The sequence below is a fragment of the Cervus elaphus genome, chromosome 19, assembly GCF_910594005.1.
Source record: "Cervus elaphus chromosome 19, mCerEla1.1, whole genome shotgun sequence".
NCBI lineage: Eukaryota > Metazoa > Chordata > Mammalia > Artiodactyla > Cervidae > Cervus > Cervus elaphus.
The window spans coordinates 3,462,445-3,481,673 of NC_057833.1; positions in this window are offsets into that span (position 1 = coordinate 3,462,445).

Here is a 19,229-nt window from a genome sequence, read left to right on the forward strand (position 1 = left end):
TACTAAAAGAAACACTAGTGGAAGTCATATAAAAGTATTCTTAATCCCAGTTTTTAAAACTACTGGCCCTCTTCCCCAACTCTATATACTTTGTTTATTTTGTTATATTTTGTTAAACTTACTCCTTGCCAGAACCCTTCGACAAGATGCTACAATTCTCATGTCACAGATGAAGTGCTTGAAACAGAAAGATATGAAACGCCCTCAAAAAGTAATAGAGCTAGATTCAGACCCACAGCTCTCTAGCTAAATCTGGAATGCTTTCTGCTTTCAGAGTTGGTGAAAAAGGGCAAGATATTATTGGGTCTGGAGAAAGCCCTGGCTCTGGCTGAGCATTAAGAATTAGAGGCAGGGAATTCCCTGGTGATCCAGCGTGCAGGACATGAGTTCTATCCCTAGTCAGGGCACTAAGATCCCACAGGCCACAGGACTCAGCCACCACAAAGTGGCAAGGTGAGTAATTATCTGGTCAGGTCGTGGTGAAGATTAAGTAAGATAATACACATGAAGCAGTATGCACAGCACCTGTCTGTGATCATCTCTAAATATGGCCTCCAAGTGATTCCTCCCGTCCCTGGGCACAGAGCTGCTCATCACACAAGCCATGCAGTCCGTTTCTACTCTCCTTGAAGCTGGGTGGGCTTTTACTCATTTCTAAAATTTATATGAAGACCATTTTTTAAAAACTCTGGTGGGATGCCAGCTGCACATTTGGTTATTGTTGTGGAAATTATTAATTTGACTGACACACTTTTTAGGTATACTTATAAATAATAATCTCCATAATCACTGAATTCAAAAGGCTTTTTCCCCGATTAAGAATAAAATACAGGGACTTCCCTGGTGCTCCAGTGGTTAAGACTCGCCCTTCTAAGGCAGGGGGTAGGGTTCAATCCCTGGTAGGGGAGCTAAGATACCACCTGCCTCACAGCCAAAAAACCAAAACAAAAAACAAGCAATATTGTAACAAATCCAACAAAGACTTTAACAATGGTCCACATGAAAAAAAAATTATCTTAAAAAAATAAGAATACTGACACATAACTTTGTACATGGTAAATCTACTGAAATCTAATTATAAAGATAACTTCAACAAGTATTGAGATCAGATGAGGAAATTTGAAGTGTGCAATACTTATGATGGACACAATACAGTGAAATAGATATTCTGGGACTTCTAAGCCCAGTCTTAAGAAGACCAACAGTTTTCTACTTCTTTGCTATTAAAATGATCCCTCTTGGAATGCTTGAGACCGCCATGCTATGAGGCAGCCCAAGTCAACCGCACAAAGAACTAAGGTACCCGGAAGAGACACCTGAGCTGAGCCTGGTCCCCAGGCAATCTGCCAGTTGAATGCAGCCACATGGGCAATTCCAGGCAGGACCAACTGCCCATTCAACCTTCATTATCATGATAAATAGTAAGTTAGGTTGTGTTTTAAGCCATTACATTTTGGTGCATTCTGCTACTCAGCAGTAAACTATTGAAATGTTGAAACATATTAATGCCCATAAATATAATATTTAGTATATTATTACTACTATTCAGAAGTCTTGTATAAAGGATAATGACATTTATTTAGACCAAATTGTCAGCGGGAAACTTTTGGTTACATGGGAAATGGGAATAAGGATGGGAGGATGACGAAAATTCTCTTTCATCCTTTATAGATTTCTGTCTTTATTAGGTAAAATAAAAACTTCAGTTTTTCAGTTCCAACCTGGAAAATCATTGCTGCTATGAATGGTTGAAATCTCCAAGGTGAAATCTGATTCACTCAATTGTTTATTTCTTATTCAACCTAGAACCTTGCTTCCATCAAATGGCTTTTAAACACAGGTCTTGTCATATTCTTGCTTTTCTTCCTGACTTGCAACTTTGTGTAATTTCTATCTAAGTAGACATTGCAGTGATCACTTACCAGATTTCTAGATAGAGCACCTTCTCTAAGCAAAAATGTATATGTTACAACCCTCTTACACTTCCCTGCCACTGACATACATCTAGAATTTTAACTTTCTTCATTTATTTTAAACAGAAGAGAGATGTTTGTGGAGACATCTCTTCCCTAAAATTGATTTTCTTTCCTTCTTCCATGCAGCAGTTAGCCCCTTGGGAAATTTTTTAATTTATTTTCTCAATAAGGGAATCTTGTTTTTCTAAGGGCATCATCATTTCTCTGAAATGCTAAGGGAACATAGGAAGGACTCATATTTGCAAATAAGACTTTTAAAATCCAAAACTTGAGGAAAGAAAGAGGTGAAGTCGCCTCAGTCATGTCCAACTCTTTGTGACCCCATGGACTGTAGCCTACCAGGCTCCTCCGTCCATGGAGTTTTCCAGGCAACAGGCCTGGAGTGGGTTTCCATTTCCTTCTCCAGGGGATCTTCCCAACCCAGGGATCAAACCCAGGTCTCTCGCATTGCAGGCAGACACTTTACTGTCTGAGCTACCAGGGAAGCCCCTACCAGAAAAGATGGCCGATGGAACCCAGCCAGGGTCGCCCCCTCCTAACCCTCACTTATATGACAGTAAAGACTGTTTCTCATTGCTGTTCTTTAAGGTCTTCATGTGTACTCAGTCGCTTCAGCCGTGTCCGACTCTTTGTGACCCCATGGACTGTAGCCCGCCAGGCTCCTCCGTCCATGGAATTCTCCAGGCAAGAATACTGGAGTGGGTGACCATTTCCTCCTCCAGGGCGTCTTCTCTACCCAGGGATCGAACCCAAGTCTCTTATGTCTCGTGAACCGGAGGGCAGGTTCTTCACCACCAGTGCCACCTGATCACAAAGACGTGGACAAGAAGAGAGGAGACAGGAGAAGCGTGAAAATGCTCAACAGGACAGGTGGCAACCAAGGATCCAGACAGGAAAGAACCGAATCCTGAATGAGTTTGTTTCCTAAACTGCTACAACAAAGTGCCATAAACTGGGTGGCTTAAACAACAGAAATTTATCTCCGTGCAGTTCTGGAGGCCAGAAGTCCAAGATCAGGGTGTGGACAAGGTTGCTTCTTTCTGAAAGCTGTGAAGGATAATCTCTTCCCTGCTCCTCTCCTAGCTTCTGGTGGTTTTCAGGCAATCTTTGGAGTTTCTAGGCTTGTGGAAGCATGACCCAATCCCTGCCTCCCTCTTCACATCTTGTTCTCCCTGTGTGCATGTCTCTGTGTACAAATTTCCCCTTTTAATAAGGACACCAGTCATCTTGGATTAGGGCCCACTCTCATGACCTCATCTTAACAAAGACCTTGCTTCCGAATAAGGTCACGCTCTGAGATACTGGAGATAGGGCTCCAACGTATGAAACTTGGTGGGGGGGAATCACAAATCAACACAACGCTGAGCCTATTGTGGGAAAGCTGAGACCCAAAGCAATTTACAACACAGAATCTCCCAGAATTCCACAAATGTGCCACCAGCTGTGTCTGGAATTGGAGGTGAAGGAACCAGACTGCAATCAGCAGGATGGGATCAAAGCTGTGTAAGCAGCTAGGAAATTGAACTTACCCCACCCTTGCTGGAGGCTAATTCTCTGGAGCTGAGCTGTCCAATAGGGTAGCCACTTGCCAAATGTGGCTAATTAAGTTTAAACGCTAACTAATTAAAATTAAATAAAATTAAGCATTCAGCTCCTCCTTCACACTAGCCGTGTTTCAAGTGCCTAAGCCTCATGTGGTAAGTGACTGTTGTATTGGAAAGTATAGATAGAGGACATTTCCATTATTGTATGATAGAAAGTTTGACTGGACAGCCCTGCTCTGGAGAAACAGGTGTCTGGACTTGGGGGAGGCCAGGTGCAGTTGAATATAGAAGCACACACTGGAGAGAAGGGGACAGAGTGAAGACTGTGCTGTTGGATACTAAGAAACCCCTGACCCCACAGCCCTCTCCCTCCACTCGACCCACCAAATCATGCCCCGTGGGCACAAGGCGAAACGTAGATTCATACTTCTGACTCAAAAGCAGAAAGTTTGTACCTTCAGTGTCCTCCTTCTAGGGGGCAAGAGGAAAAGCGGGGACACATCAGCTCACTGTTTCTCGATTCACCACTGCACACCGAGCATTTGACACACATTTTCTCATTTAATTCTCATAGCAACTCAAAGTGATGGGTATTATTCTCATTTAAAGATAAGAAACCTGAGCCTCAGGAAGGCTGAGAGATTTGCCCGAGTTGCCTTGTTTGTAAATGGAAACTTCGGACAGTTTGAACCGAAAGCCCACATTTTGCTTCTGCTATACTATACTGCCTACCTGAATGACTGGTTGCTTCCCTAACTTGGTATCAGCAAGTCCCTAACCGTCTCTAGATCTAATTTGCTCTCCAGTGTCAAATATGTTAAAGAACATCTACTCTATAAGATCATCTAAGAGAGAGCTGAAAGGTTTTAAATGAGGTAACTTATAAAAGTTTATTAAAATGTCTGCATCTCTGTACAGGGGCTTCCCCAATACCTCAGTGGGTAAAGAATCTGCCTGCAATGCAGGAGACACCGGAGGTGCAGTTTTGATCCCTGGGTCAGGAAGATCCCCTGGAGTAGGAAACGGCAAGCCACTTCAGTGTTCTTGTGTGGACAATTCTATGGACAGAGGAGCCTGATGGGCTATAGTCCAAAGGGTCACAAAGAGTCAGACACAACAGCATGGGCACAAGACAAAACATCTCTGTACCATCTATCCTTCTAGAGGGGGCGAGGTTCAGAAAAAGATCGAGACTGCCACTCTACAGGAACGGATCACCTGTAATGAGGCAAGAAGGGGCAGCAGTCAGATTACCGAGCTGCTGCACTTAGCTAAGAAAAGAGTAAGTATACAGAGGCATGTATGTAGAAAGCTACTGTCTTAAGGGGGCCTGTTCTTCTCCAAGGTTTCTGGGAGGAGTTATCTCTCAGCTGGGGCAAGGAGTTCTGGAGATCCGCCAGAGGCTGGGCCGGCTTGGAGCTGGGCGTAATCAACCTAATGTCTGTTTTTTCTTCGGGTGAGAGTTCTTTGTTTTGCCTAGAATGGTGGGGAGGACCTGGAGGGGAGTTTTAACTCCAGGCTACCTTGAGCCATGCAACTTTCCTTCATTCCAGACCTTAAGGAATATATATATATGAAAAGAGAAAGAGATGTGGGCGCCTTTAATGTTCAGGGCTTCTTCATGTTGATAAATGAGTGTCAGGGGTTTGTAGTCTGGGAGGAAGGAAGGAAGTCTAAGGCCCATAGTGCTGATGTTTTATTTTTGCTGTCAGGGTTTCAAGCAAAAGAACAGTCTTGACTTGGTCTCAAGAGCTGGCCCAAATCTGTTTTTAGACAAAGCTTTGAAAGAGATTGAAGAGACAGGGTCTAAATAAGAGGAATAAAATGCTAAGTATCAATGGTCCCAAGAAGGGGAGGAACCAAGGGAGGGCCTGTTGGAATAGGTTTTGGGGAGTGTGAAGATTTTGTAACTTTTGCAGCGTTCAATTTTGTCTCTAAGTTCTTTGACTCTGTCCTGGACTATGTTCGTTTCATTAACAAAATAGCAGCAGTCTTCCCGTAGAAAAAGGCAGGTCCCTCCCTTTTCTGCAGTGAGAATGTCCAGGGCTTGCCTTGTAGGGCCACGGAAGCTAATGAGTTAATTTGTCTTTGGACTGAAACGTAGGACTCTGGGTGAGAGAGTTCTTTGTTTTGCCTAGAATGGTGGGGAGGGCCTGGAGGGGAGTTTTAGCTCCAGGCTACCTTGAGCCTTCGGACTTTCCTTCACTGTCCACGCGGGAAAAGCTCACAAAGAAGACTACACATGCAGTTTGAGAAGGCTTAACAGAACTTCAAGAGATATTGGGGTTGCTTTATACCACCTTATCACTTTTGAACAAATTCTAGCCACATTTAGAGCCAGAACTTCAACTACTACTTCATGTCTTCCTAAAATAAAGTTTTCTAATTTGATCTAGTACTTAACCCAGGGCAAGGTTCATGGATGAAGTTCAGTGAATGTTGAATGATGAATAAATCAATCATTCAATTGATGAATCTATCAATCAATTGATCAATCATTTCTTAAATCAATTTTTAGATTCCAGCAAGCTGAGACTCTCTAACCAACGTATAAAACCCTCCTTTTGCACATGCTACCTTGGTGTATTATTTTGAAACTCCAATCTATATGGGGCCATTCGGAGCTCCAATAGAGGTTTAGGTCTTCTACAAGAGATTCAGCAATAATAATCAGGCATCTAGTATTTTATTTCTATTACAGATGGTTTGGAATTGAAGTAGGTCTCACTATAGACACGGCTGCATTTCAACAGGGACTAAGGAGTCTTCTCCATCTCTGCCTTTGCCATGGAAAATACAGATGGTCACAGAGTATTTCACTGCAGTGCAGAGTACTATCCTGACTGCTAACAGTGAACCAGCCCAGAGACTTCCCTGTCGGCCAGGAGCGTCAGGAGGGGCACTCCTTAGCCAGGCTTATCCTTAATGACAAGATTAACTGTAAAACTTCCCTGTAACACACTTTATAAAGGATGACTTGCATCATTGCATGTTCAATGGTGCCCACTTCTAAGTGGATGTGAATTTTTCTGCGGTTCTTCGGTATTTTGGCGTTTATATGGTTAACTCTTATAGTCATTTGTCTCTGTATTAAGAAATTAATTGATTGCTAATGAAATATTTTCAAATGTTATTTAGAAGGAAAGAGTTTCCTGATTTCTTTCTACAGCAGGATGTGGTGTCTAAAAAATTGGATTTTCTTTAGCTTAAATGTATCTTGTTTTAATTGAAATTTTTCTTGAGGTAATTACAGGTCCATATGCAATTGTAAGAAACAGAAGAAGTCCTGCATACGCTTTACCCAGTTCGAACATACCTTTTTAATTGACTTCAGAAGAAGTCAATACTGCTGACTTCTGAGTCAGTACTATTGATGCTCCTTGTGTACATGAACAGTGCAAACAACTGGTCAATTATTAATACTTAGGCCTCATTTTCTAATATTTAAAAGAACACACTCAGTCTCATCCAACTCTTTGTGACCCCATGGACTGTAGCCCAGGCTTCTCTGTCCCTGGGATTTTCCAGGCAAGAATACTAGAGCAGGTTGCCATTTCCTTCTCCAGTGTACCTTCCTGACCCAGGGATTGAATCCAAGTCTCCTCCTGCATTGGCAGGCAGATTCTTTACCACGGAGCCACCTGGGAAGCCACATATAAAAGAACAAGCTGTACTAACTGATTTGTAAGAGTTCAACCAGTCTGATATCCTATCAGAATCTGAGTTTAAGATCTCTGACAAACCATGGCCACCACTGTTTCTGTATAGCCCATGAGAATGATTTTTACATTTTTAAGTGGTTGAGAAAAAATCAAAAGGATACAACTTTTTGTGACATGAAAATTATACAAATTTCAAATTTCAGTATCCATAATAAAGTTTTATTGGAACAAGCCATGCTCACTCATTTACATATTTTCTATATCTGCTTTCGTGTTAAAATAGCTACGATAGAGACCATACGTCCCCCAAAGCCTAAAATAGTTATTGGCCCTTCACAGAAAAAGTTTGCTGACACCTCCTTTAAACCAGTCTTGCTTTTTAACCTAGGAATGCCAATTCTAGAGATTCATCTGAAAGAAAAATCACTGGAGGATTCATGACATAAAATGTTACCTTCGTCTGATGGAAAAATACAGAGTCATCAAAGATCATGTTTTATAAGAGTATTTCATGTTTTGAAAATGCTCATAATACATTGTTCAAGAGCATGCTCATGTTCTCTTTAAATCTATATTTTTGGAGGAGAAAAAAAAAGCTCTCCATGTATTTATATGCGTAGAAAAAGACACCTGCCAAATCTCTCAGTGCTAGTCTTGGATGTAGGGATTTTGAGTGATTTCTATTTTCCTTTTTATTGCATTTTGCATTTTCTAATGTTTTATAATAAATATGTTTCACTTTATTTCATCTGAAAAAAAATTTGTTTTATACTAAATTGTTTACTTGCACTACTTCTAGCTGACCAGTCATTTATAGATATTCTTAGCAGAAAATTAATATGTTTCCTTATAGTTTGCCAAAAGTCATCAGAATGTAAAACAGGAAAATCTAAGCAAGAAGGAACTGAAATTCTAATTTCTTACCTCATAATACTTTATAGCTATAATCAGGCTGGTTATGGGGCAGTTTTATATTCTCTTTAAAATAAAGTTGGGTTTTGAGATACCATCATTAACAAAATCTTTAAAATCTGAATATTGTTAGAAAAGCAACATTTTTTAAAATACTTAAAGTGAAAATACATGATCAACTGCTTTGGAAAACAATTTGCAAACTTCTAGTAAAATTGAAAATGCACATATCATTCTCTAGTATATCCATTTCTAGGTATATAATCTAGAAAAATTCTCTCACATGTGCTTAAGGATAAAAAATCAGAGCAAAGATGTTCATAAACACATTTTTTAAAAGAGAGAACTTGGAAACATTCTATAGATCCATGGTTAGGAAAAAGCATGAATAATAATAATCTCATATAGCAGATAAAATGAATGAACTATATCTGCATCATCATGATTAGATCTGAAAAAGTAATGTTGAATGAAAAAGGATATATATAATATAATATTTATGGAACAGTGTTAAAAATTATAAGAAAAACATTATATATATTATTTCATTATATATAAAAAGAGAAAAATAAAAGAAAATATAAACTTAAAAAAATACACACCAGATCTGTGATAGCATTTAGAGGGAAGAGGGAATTAGGACTGGGGAAATGCAAGGAGATCACAATTTTATTCATAAAATTTCATCCATCTCCAAAACAAAAAATTAACTTAGACAAATATGACACAAAGTGAACTTCTATATATTTGCTTATATTTTATATGACTTGAATTTTTTTTTCCTCAGTCCTACTTTAACAGCACAAGGAAGACAGGATAGGTAAAGTCCATAGACTGTGATCGTAGAAAAGTGAAAAGGATCTCTAATAGCAGGTGGCACTGACCTATCTCACAGTTCATTGTAACTATTTTGAATTCCTATCTTATAAGGATGTTCTTCTAGGGCTTTATCTCTAGATCGTTTCATCCCCGGAAGTCAAGCGCTTTCTATGGTTTTGCATTAGAACCAGAGCTTTCTCCACTGACTCAGTGACTCTTCAAAGTTCAATGACATTGACCGTGATAGTCATTACAGCTCTTTAAAATAACTAGAGGAGAGGGTAAGGGTGTTTATAAAACACCAAGATGATGTCTCACAAATAAAATAAGAATCATAAAGGTTCTGGGGGAAAAGAAGAGCTAATTGTTGGTTATTAGAGAGGTAATTCTGGAGAAGGAAATGGCAACCCACTCCAGTGTTCTTGCCTGGAGAATCCCATGGACAGAGGAGCCTGGGGGGCTAGCGTCCTCGGGGTCACAAAGAGTCAAACACGACTGAGCGACTGAGCACACACGCAAGGAGGTAATTCACAGACTCTGCTCTCAGACCAGTCGTTCATGTCGGCTTTCACAACAGGCATCTGCAGCTCACCCGCATTTTATCCAGTTCTGTGCAAAAATGTTTGAATGACTCTATATATATAACAAATATTATATATAAAATTTTAAATGTTTCTTTCATTAAAATATATATATATAACTATAGTTATCACAAATATATATAGCTATATAGTTACATATATATATATATACATATGTATAACTATATCTAACTGACTCAGTGGACATGGGTTTGAGCAAGTTCTACGAGCTGGTGATGGACAGGAAGGCCGGGTGTGCTGCAGTCCATGGGGTCTCAGAGTCAGACACGACTGAGGGACTGAACTGAACTGATATCTAATTGAACAACATTGTTCATACATATAAACTGAACTATATCATTTTATATATATTATATATACATACTTGTATATAAACTATGCAGATACAAATATATAAGTGTATTTTAATAAATTTATATTAACTGAGTAGTTAAGAGCACAAGTGTTAGATTCAGAATGCCTGGGTTTGAACCCAGATTATTCCATTGCCTCTTTATGTGACTTTAGGGAAATAATTCAGCTTTTTAAAATAATTTTATCAGTTTAGCTATTTAGCCTTTACAGTTCTCACCTCTAAAATGGGAATAATAATAGTGCCTGACTTCACAGGCAATCACACAGATTAAAGGAGTTAATATACATGAAGCGCAAAACAAAAACGTTCAATAGACATTGGAACCTTGTATAGCCTTCAGCGCATTCATGTACACGGATACCATGCGCTCAGTAGGCGCCCAGTAATGCTGATGATAGTGAACATGTAACAGCCCAAACTTAGACACGAAATCCATTAAGTCACTACAGAATTAGACTCAACCCAGCAGACTGCTTTGTATCTACTCTTGCACTTTAAGGCCCCATCCTTCTTGATACTTGACGTCAGAATACAGCAGAGCTGTCAGGGTCTGCTTCTGTAACGCTGCAGAGCAAGGCAGACATTTCCCTGGGCTGTGACTTTCAGGTGGCACCCAGCTCTGCAAAGATAAAAGTGCCGGCTCCCCCCACCTCGCCCCATGTAGACAGCAACAAAATGGCAGAACCATCATAAAACTGAACTTCCGATTTAGCATTCCCCGCTCTGAACCTAACCATCCCCACTCCTTTATCTTCTCTTATAGGTGTTGTCTGCTGATTTAATTTTTCCTTTTGGTCTTCCCTAGTCCCGCATGCCTACTTTAAACTGCAATGAACTTCCACGCGGAATCGGAGGGCCAGCTGCTTTCCAACGCATGAGCCATACAAAGTCCCATCATTACAGACCAAATCAGGGCACTTCCAAAATAAGAATGCTACCTACAGTAGTCACAAGGTCAGCCTCTGGGGCATCAGATTTTCAGCTCTAGAAACTACAGTTTAATATTAGTTGGCATCCAGGTATATGGTTAGCTCACTGTAAGTAGCCTTATGCTACATATAATTGAAATATACCAGGTATGGTAAATTTTCAGAAGGTATTTAAGATATATACTGGTAATTCTGTATGCCTGTTTTAATCATTGTAACCATGGTTTCCCAAAATCTGTATCCTTCTAGGGAGGGTTCTTTGACAGCAACACAAAATAAAAGTGACAAGAATATTCCACTACTGAGAAATAGAAAGAAAATAAATTTTTGTATCTTAACGTTTTAACATGTCTCCTTTGATTCTGTCAAACAGCACATTCATATTTCTCAACCAGGAGTAAGAGGATTAAAAATAATTCAGAGTTTTGTTAAAATAGCACCAACTCCCTCTAAAAAAAAGAAAGATTTTAGCTTTTATAACTGCATTGAAATCACTCAGTAATAAGCTCAAGTCTTAGTTTATGTGACTCCTTGGAATCTGAAAATTGCCAGTTGTATCTCCCTATGGTTTAGACACACTTTTCTCTCAGATCTTATTTAGAAAGGTTTGCTTTTTTTTTTTTTTTACTGTTCGAACAATCTTATTTCATGCGGCACATTCTGCTAGCCAAGCCACATGACTTTTACATCCAACCTTCAGTCATCAGTGACTACAAAGATAAATAAGCCATTAAAGAGAAGGAAGTAATTAGCGTTTATTAGAGAACATTGAGGTGATTGCACCCTTTGGTTTCCAGAGGTGTGGCTTGCTCATCTTATTTTTAGCAGCAATAAACAGACATCCCTTCCCATGTTGGCACTGTCTAGGCAGAACTGGTATCTAAAGTATTTTCCACATGGAGATTTGCATAGAGAAAGATCAACAATGCCGTCTGAGGCATATGGGGGAGAATGAGGTTTGTTCATTTGTTTGTTTTTCCTGCCCAAAGGCTGTAAGACAGGAATAAAAGATACAGTCTCTGATGAAGTCAGCTTTCAGAACTTCTCTGATTCTGGGTCCAGACCTTCCTGTGCAAAACAAGACGCATTGCCCAGCACAACAGTGTCTCTTGCCTTGTCCGATGCGGAGTCTTTACAAGAAGACTATGTGCTAGGAGCTCTGTGACAGCAAGGATCCTAAACTTCTAGTTAAGGTCAGGAACCTCTAACTTCAAAATTTAGACACAGGTAGAAAATGCTGTTACATTGTAGCTCTTTCTTTTGAGTAGTTAAAGCTGGTTTCCAGTGTAAGAATGGAGTTCTTACTTGATAATATCACAAGCTCTTTTTTCTAAAGGAATAGTGCTTACAGATACGTTCGTCATGGGTTCTTATCTGAGCTGAAAAAAAGAAAGCCTGATATAAATGGCAAGAATGGAGCAAAGGTTAGGGCAAACATAGCGTGATGTGGAGCCCTTAATCACCGTGCTAAGCCCCAAACGTGATTTGAGAGGTGGTGACTAGCAGAGTTTCACGTTCCTCTGGCAGGCAGAGTAGCTCCCCTTGTCATGACGGGGAGCCTCCAGGCAGGACCCTCCCTCTTGTTTAACCCTGGTGTGGTAGGCGCCTCCCTCCTCCGGTCATCAGGCCTTGAGGAGGGAGGCTGTTTGTAGGCGCCAGGAGAGTAGGGGTAGGTGGGACCTATATTCTGAGCCTCTTGCAGAGGAGACGAAGTCTTCCAGGTCTGTCTGCCTTCCCCTTCAATTCTAACTTACCTTGTGACTTATCTAAGTCACATAATTCCTTGGGCACCCATCCTTGCTTCTCCCTTCTTCCTCCTCATTCCCTTCCATATTATTCTATCTAATGATGTTTTTGTGAAGGATGACAAAGACACATACAGTCATTTTGTTAAAATATAAAATGCCCTGTGGTTAAATGATGACTGAACAAGAAATAAAACATCACACTCGCAAAGCATAGCTGTTTTTTTAATCTTCACGTGAACGAGCTTGCTCAATCTCAAAATTAGTGATGTCAGATGTTAATTTAACAAAGCCTCAGACCCTTGGGCTTGATACTGCTATTTTATAAAGGAGTAATTTGCCTGATGGGTGCCCACAAGTTAGCACTAGAGTCAGTGAAAAGCCTCCAGGACTTCCCCTCTGGCTGGATTAGCAGCTTGATGGTAATCTTCTACTTGCTTTAGACAGAGACCTTCCGCTCCACGCTCTAGTGGTTCAGAGGGCTGCTCTCAAGTTACAAGAGCTAGGCTACAGAAAAAGTCTGTAGCCACATGTTGCCAGCCTGGAGATACCTTCCAACCTTGGGGGTGGTGACTTTGAGATATATATATATGTATATATATACATATGTATGCATACGTATATTTATAATATATATACACGGGAAATTCCTTGGTGGCTCAGTGGTAAAGAATCTGCCTGTGATGCAGGAGACCCAGGGTCAGTCCCTGGGTGGGAAAGATCCCCTGGAGGAGGGCGTGTCAGTCCACTCCAGTACTCTTGCCTAGAGAGTCTCATGGACTGAGGAGCCTGGTGGGCCACAGTCCATGGGGTCAACAAAGAGTCAGACACAATGGAAGCAACTGAGCCTGCTTGCGTGTATATACACATATGAATTCTTGCAATTCATTAATGAGGAGACAACTGAATAGAAAATGGGTAAAAGATTTGAACAGATACTTCACAAAATATGATACATACAAGTGGACAATGAGTATAAAAGAAACACCATCAATCATCAGAGAAATTCAAATTAAAACCCCAAGGATATATCACTTTTTATCCATTAGAGGGGGCTTCCCAGGTGGCACTAGTGGCGAAGAACCTCCCTGCCAGTGCAGGAGACATGAGAGACACGGATTTGATCCTTGGGTGGGAAAGATCCCCTGGAGGAGGGCATAGCAACCCACTCCAGTATTCTTGCCTGGAGAATCCAGGACAGAGGGGTCTGGTGGGCTACAATCCATAGTGTTGCAAAGAGTCAGACATGACTGAACAACTTAGAGGGGCTGAAATTAAAAAGACTCACAATGTAAGATGTTGCCAAGCTTGTAGAACAACTCAAATTCTCATACAGTGCTTGTGGGATTGTACATGCTACAATCACTAGAGAAAATAACTCGACAGTTTCTGCCCAAGTATTCCTATGATCTAGCAATTCCGCTCCTAGGTATTTACCCAAGAGAAGTGAAAACATGTCCACACAAAGACATGTACACAAAGGTTCATAGCAGTCACATTCTGTGGTAGGCCTCCTCTAACATGGGTCCCAACGAGCCCCACCTCTTAGAATTCACACCTTTGTTCATACTGTCTCCTGGACTGTGGGCTGAAACTATGACTTCTCTCTAACACAATGAATAAGGCTGCAGCAACGTGGATGGGCCTGGAGATTATCATAATTAAGTTAAGTCAAACAGAGAAAGGCAAATATTATACGATATTGCTTATATGTGGAAGTTTTAAAACAATGATACAAACGAACTTATTTATAAAACAGAGGCCATAGACATAGAAAACAACCTTATGGTTACCAAAGGGGATAGAGGGGGAGGGATAAATTAGGAGGCTAGGATTAACAAATACACACTATTATATATAAAATAGATGAACCACAAAGACTTACTATATAGCAGGTGGAACTATATTCAATATTTTGTAATAATCTATAAGGGAAAAACGTGACACAAAGAGCCAACTCACTAGAAAAGACCCTGATGCTGGGAAAGACTGAAGACAGGAGAAGGAGACGACAGAGGACGAGATGGTTGGATGGCATCACCGACTCGATGGACATGAGTTTGAGCAGGCTCTGGGAGTTGGTGATGGACAGGGAGGCCTGGTGTGCTGCAGGCCATGGGGTCGCAAAGAGTCAGACACGACTGAATAACAACAATAAGGGGAAATAATCTGAAAAGTAATATAAAAGGGTCACTGTGGTGCACGCCTGAAACTAACATGACAGTGAATCAACTATATTTCAATTAAAAAGGAGAGAGAGCATATGGCAGAAGTGATGAGATGAAGCCACGTAAACACTGACTTCGGTATATCCTCCCCTCTCTCCTGGCCTCTTCCCTCTTTGCTCTGGTGAAGCTCTGCTGAAGCCAGAGGGAGTGTTATGAGACTCCTTATGCACACGCCACATGTCGCAGGATTAAGGGAGGCCTCTGGCGGGCATTCAGGGAGGAGCTGAGGCTCTTGGCCCAGCAGCCTACAAGGAGCTATGTCCTCCCAATAACATGGGCGCTGGGACTAGTGGCCTGGCCAACACAAGTACAATTTTGTGAGGAGACCTTGAGGCAGGAGCACCCAGCTAAGCTAGACCCAAATTTCTGACCCACAGAAACTGTAACATAATACATATTTTCCTTTTAAATCACCAAGTGTTATAGTAATTTTTTCCACAGCAATAGATAACTAATACATATTCATCATAGTCACAACAGAAGAAATAAATAGAAATAAACAGAAGAAAACAACAGAAGAACAATAAACATACTGCTGAATATTCATACAATGGAATATGCTACTTGGTAATAAGAAATAAACAGACTTCTGATATCTATAACAATATAGATGAATCTAAAACAATTAAACTCATGAAAACAAATCACAAACAAAAGAGAACATACAGTAGGAGTCCATTTGCGTGAGAATCTAGAAAAGACAATATTTACAGTAACAGCTGATCAGTGATTGCCCAGGGCCAGGAGGTAGAAATTGACTACAGAGGAGCAAAAAAAAACTTCTGGAGTGATGAAAAGCTTTTATATCTTATGTATACCTTTGTCACTAGAGATCTCTTCAAGAAAATTAGAGATACCAAGGGAACAGTTAGATCATGCAAAGATGGGCACAATAAAGGGCAGAAATGGTAGGGATCCAACAGAAGCAGAAGATATTAAGAAGAGGTGGCAAGAATACACAGAAGAACAATACAAAAAAGATCTTCATGACCCAGATAACCACGATGGTGTGATCACTCACCTAGAGCCAGACATCCTGGGATGCGAAGTCAAGTGGGCCTCCACTATGTACAAAGCTAGTGGAGGTGATGAAATTCCAGTTGAGCTATTTCAAATCTTAAAAGATGATGCTGTGAAAATGCTGCACTCAATATGCCAGCAAATTTGGAAAACTCAACAGTGGCCACAGGACTGGAAAAGATAAGTTTTCATTCCAATCCCAAAGAAAAGCAATGACAAAGAATGTTCAAACTACCACACAACTGCACTCATCTCACACACTAGAAAGGTAATGCTCAAAATTCTTCAAGCCTGGCTTCAACAGTTAGTGAACTGTGAACTTCCAGATGTTCAAGCTGGATTTAGAAAAGGCAGAGGAACCAGAGACCAAATTGCCAACATCCACTGGATCATAAAAAAGCAAGAGAGTTCCAGAAAAATATCTATTTCTGCTTTATTGACTATGCCAAAGCCTTTGACTTTGTAGATCACAACAAAGTGTGGAAAATTCTTCAAGAGATGGGAATACCAGGCCACCTTACCCGCTCCTGAGAAATCTGTACTCAGTTCAAGAAGCAACAGTTAAAACTGGACATGGAACAACAGACTGGTTCCAGATTGGGAAAGAGATACATCAAGGCTGTATATTGTCACCCTGCTTATTTAATTTATATTCAGAGTACATCATGTGAAATGCCAGGCTGGATGAAGCATTAGCTGGAATCAAGATTGCCAGGAGAAATATCAATAACCTCAGATTACACAGATGACACCACCCATATGGCTGAAAGCGAAGAAGAACTAAAGAGCCTGTTGATGAAAGTGAAAGAGGAGACTGAAAAAACTGGCTTAAAGCTCAACATTCAGAAAATGAAGGTCATGGCCTCCAGTCCCAGCACTTCATGTCAAATAGATGGGGGAAAATGGAAAGAGTGAGAGACTTATTTTCTTGAACTTCAAAATTATTGAGATGGTGACAGCAGTCATGAAATTAAAAGATACTTGCTCCTTGGAAGAAAAACTATGACCAGCCTAGACAACATATTTAAAAGCAGAGACATCACTTTGCTGGCAAAGATCCGTCTAGTCAAAGCTATGGCTTTTCCAGTGGTCATGTATGGATGTGAGAGTTGTACCATAAAGAAAGCTGAGTGCTGAAGAATTGATTCTTTTGAATTGTGGTGTTGGAGAAGACTCTTGAGAGTCCCTTGGACTGCAAGGAGATCAAACCAGTCCTTCCTAATGGAAATCTGTCCTGAATATTCACTGGAAGGACTGATGCTGAAGCTGAAACTCCAATACTTCGGCCACCTGATGCAAAGAACTGACTCCTTGGAAAAGACCCTGATGCTGGGAAAGATTGAAGGCAGGAGGAGAAGGGGACAACAGAGGACGAGATGATTGGATGGCTTTACCGACTCGATGGACATGAGTTTAAGCAATCTCTGGGAGCTGGTAATGGACAAGGAAGCTTGGCTTGCTGCAATCCATGGGGTCGCAAAGAGTCGGACACGACTGAGTGACTGAACTGAACTGACACCTTTGACATAACTAATTGAACTGTACACTCAAAATAGATATATAGGCATATTTTACCTTATGCAAAGTATTTTAGCATATGCAATTAAGTTGGTTTACAAAGTTTTAAGTAAGTCCCTAAGCAAATACAATCGATAAATCAATGGCAGCAATTTTTTAAAATCTGTAGGAAACACAAGTTTCTGAAATTGGCCCAAGAAAATGTCAAAAATATACAGTGACCACATAACAAACTTAAAAGATGGTTCAAAAACCGTGAAAGGCTACTTGGAAATCACTTAACTTCTCGAGTTTCAGTTTCTTAATCTGTAAAATGGAAATAAAGTAACACCACACAGCATTCTTGTAAGAATTGAATGGACATGCTTAGGCTAATACTTGGAACCCAGTATGTGCTCAAAGGGACTTCTCTGGTGGCTCAGAAAGTAAAGAATCTGCCACGTAGGAGACCTGGGTTCGATCCCTGGGTTGGGAAGGTCCCCTGGAGGTGGTTACCGACTCCAGTATTCTTGCCTGGAAAATCCTGTGGACAGAGGAGCCTGGCGGGCTACAGGCCATGGGGTCGCAGAGTCAGAAATGACTGAGCAACTAACACCTTTCCTTTCAAGTGCTCAGTACTAGTTTTCCCCATCTGCAGTCGTGTTTTAAGCCTAACTCAGCAGGTACACATGCCCACACATTTACTTCTCCTTCCAGAAGGGCAACATAACAGTACTTAATTCCGCCAACAAACACTGAGTTCCTCCTTTGGAGGCGCTTCCCAAGGAGAGTCCCAGCTCCGCAGGGTGGCTCAGTCTTTCTGTGATTTTCTTTCCTATACCTCATTGTGAAGAGTGAGGAGGAAAGAGAACTAAAGGCTGGGAACAGGAGACTCAGCCCTCAGGAAGGTAAGCGCCACCAAGCAAGGTAGGTAGGCGATGTCTGAAGACTGTCTTCAGCGTATTCAACACACACTCCCTGTGCAAGCCCCCAACTGGGACGATACTGCGCCAGCTCTGCACTGAAGAGGATTCAGGTTTCTAAAGGGTAAGCTGTGGTGTTGCAAAGCTGAGCACGTCGCCCCTAAAGCTAAGTGGGCGATTGATGGAAGCGGAACTGTTCACCGTGGGTGCCTTCAGCACCCCCACCCCAACCTCCTACACCTCCCCCTAGGGGAAACATCTGAGCTGAGGGTGGAGCCTGCTCCCCTGGGAAGTTTGGGAGTGGCATTCAGAGAAGGCAGCCTCCTGCCAGGTTGGAGGTCTGGAGGAATGTGGTAGGTCACTTCTCTGCTGACCTCCTCCCCTCTCCACTCCCATGACTGTTTCTGTTGGCCTCCTCCAAGATCTGCGAATGTTCTAGCTTTCAGACTGCCACTGGAGTCTCCTGTCGCTCTGATCTGGGTGATGCAGAATGCCAGGGAGCATGTGTGTGGATAGCAAGGAGGAGCATAGGCTGTTATCCTAGGGAGCAACAGTAATTTCCAGTATAGCCACTATCATATCCCCTCCACCCTCAAATATGTCTCTCCCCACACTCACGCTAAGAGAAGTCAACATCAGAGGGTCGGGTCAGGCTCAATGAGATTCTTCAGAACTCCCAAGACTCTGCCATTGCATCTTGGGAGCTATTCAAGAACTTCCACAGGTGACTTCTGGGAACTATCCTCCAAATAGAGATCCATATTCTAGGCAAAGTAACTGGCATTGAAATCAAACAGATCTACCAATGGGACCTGCCACGCAGCGACTTCGTGGCCTCGGTTTTCTCATCAATAAATTGGGGATGACCATATCACTTCTTTTTAAAAAATTATTTGTTGAGTTAGTTATTTTCGGTTGCACTGGGTCGTCATTGCTGTGAGTAGGCTTCCTCTAGTTGCAGCGGGGGACTACTCCTCAATGCGGGGCTTCCGCTTCTCCTGTTGCAGAGCCCACGCT